Below are 2,575 nucleotides of genomic sequence, written 5' to 3'. Positions count from 1 at the left end.
CATCACGTAGTGCTCAACACAATGAATGGAAACGTGGCGAGCGGTGATCAAAGAACAATGAAGAGATTACTGTTAAACACTGTGGATGTTAACACTCGGTGAAGTAAATTAAAATAGTGCCTGTCAGATAAGATGGTCCAAAAAGTGTAATTAAGTCTTTTTTGCGTGGTTAATAACATCTTTCCAGTGATTACTGAGTTTGTACCCATCATCACGGTTGAAATTATGTCTGTGTTTGTATATTTGTATGGCTTCGTGTACAAACCTTTGATGGTAGCCCGGAGGTTTGCAGAGAACCTTGGTCTCGGAAAAGACAATTTCATGAGAGCCCGCCGAGTTGTAGCAATGATCGGCAACGGCCGAAGAATCAGTTCTGCCGTGTTTCAGATCTGACTTGTGCTCGCGGACACGATCAGCAACATGACGTTTTGTTTCTCCAATGTAGCAATCACCACAAATGCAACTCAATTTGTAGACTCCAGGATACTGTAAGTCAGGAACGACATCCTTCACAGATGGAATCAGATCACGGATTTTATGCACTGTACTGAATCGGACTTGGATCTTATGTTTGTTTAGAATTTTGGAGATCTTTTTGGTCACGCCTGCTATGTATGGTAACGTGATAGTTTTGGTCAGAGTTTCATGTGGTTGTTTCTGTGTGGTGGGAGAGACAGCTTGGCGGATAGTGCGGTCAGAGTATCCGTTCATCCTGAGGGCCCGATGTACATGTCTTAATTCATCAGTCAGGTGGTGTTGGTCAGAAATGCCATGGGCTCTGTGGTATAGCGTTTTGATGAGAGAATTCTTTTGAGATGGGTGGTGGTGGGAATCCGGTTTCAAGTAGGAATTTGTGTGGGTGGCTTTCCTGTAGACAGAATGTCCCAAGGATCCGTCAAGCCTCCTCTTAAACAGAATATCCAAGAATGGTAGTTTACCGTCTTTCTCCACTTCCATGGTGAATCTGATAGATGGGTGTCTAGAATTGATGTGGTCCAAGAAGTGGTTCAATGCTGGGAGGCCATGTGGCCAGATGACGAAAGTGTCATCCACATATCTCTTCCACAGGGAAGGACGCAGGGTGGATGTCTGGATGGCGTCTGATTCAAACTTTTCCATGAACATGTTGGCTATAACTGGTGACAAGGGGGAGCCCATAGGGGTACCCTCATTCTGTTTGTAGAAGGTGCCATTCCAGGTAAAATAGGTGTTGGTGAGGCAATGCCTAACCAGCGCAGGTACATCAGAATTCAATCCATGTTGGACTAAGTCCTCAATTATTGTTAGGGTGTCCGGTACTGGGACTTTGGTAAACAAAGATACTACATCAAAGCTGACGAGGATGTCATCAGAAGATAGCACCATGTCCTTAACCATAGAGACTAATTGGGTTGAGTTGAGTACTGCCGAAGAGGTCTTGCCTGTGAAGGGGAGCAGAGTATCTGATAGAAAACGGGCTAGTTTGTACGTCGGAGAGTTTATCGTCGACACGATGGGTCGTAGCGGGGTGCCTTCTTTATGGATTTTGGGAAGACCATAGAGTCTGGGAGGTCTTGCCGCCGATGGTTTTAGAGAGGGACGTTTGCTTGGTTCGATTAGGGAAGTCGAACTCGTGATGATACTGTTGGTTTTTGTCGTTAGGCTTTTAGTGGGATCGTTTTTAATTTTGGAGTAACTCCCATCATTAAGCAGGTCCAGGATTTTGTTGTTGTATGAATCTTTATCCATGATGACCGTGGCATTGCCCTTGTCTGCCGAGAGGATGACTATATCATCTCTCTTTTTTAAATTCGCGAGTTCAGAGCGTTCGTTTTTGCTGATGATACTAGTGGGTTTCTTAGCATTCTTAAACTCTCCGACGTACAAACTAGCCCGTTTTCTATCAGATACTCTGCTCCCCTTCACAGGCAAGACCTCTTCGGCAGTACTCAACTCAACCCAATTAGTCTCTATGGTTAAGGACATGGTGCTATCTTCTGATGACATCCTCGTCAGCTTTGATGTAGTATCTTTGTTTACCAAAGTCCCAGTACCGGACACCCTAACAATAATTGAGGACTTAGTCCAACATGGATTGAATTCTGATGTACCTGCGCTGGTTAGGCATTGCCTCACCAACACCTATTTTACCTGGAATGGCACCTTCTACAAACAGAATGAGGGTACCCCTATGGGCTCCCCCTTGTCACCAGTTATAGTCAACATGTTCATGGAAAAGTTTGAATCAGACGCCATCCAGACATCCACCCTGCGTCCTTCCCTGTGGAAGAGATATGTGGATGACACTTTCGTCATCTGGCCACATGGCCTCCCAGCATTGAACCACTTCTTGGACCACATCAATTCTAGACACCCATCTATCAGATTCACCATGGAAGTGGAGAAAGACGGTAAACTACCATTCTTGGATATTCTGTTTAAGAGGAGGCTTGACGGATCCTTGGGACATTCTGTCTACAGGAAAGCCACCCACACAAATTCCTACTTGAAACCGGATTCCCACCACCACCCATCTCAAAAGAATTCTCTCATCAAAACGCTATACCACAGAGCCCATGGCATTTCTGACCAACAC

The sequence above is a fragment of the Lampetra planeri genome, chromosome 82, assembly GCF_965212315.1.
Source record: "Lampetra planeri chromosome 82, kcLamPlan1.2.h2, whole genome shotgun sequence".
Lineage (NCBI taxonomy): Eukaryota > Metazoa > Chordata > Hyperoartia > Petromyzontiformes > Petromyzontidae > Lampetra > Lampetra planeri.
This window is presented reverse-complemented; position numbering follows the sequence as displayed.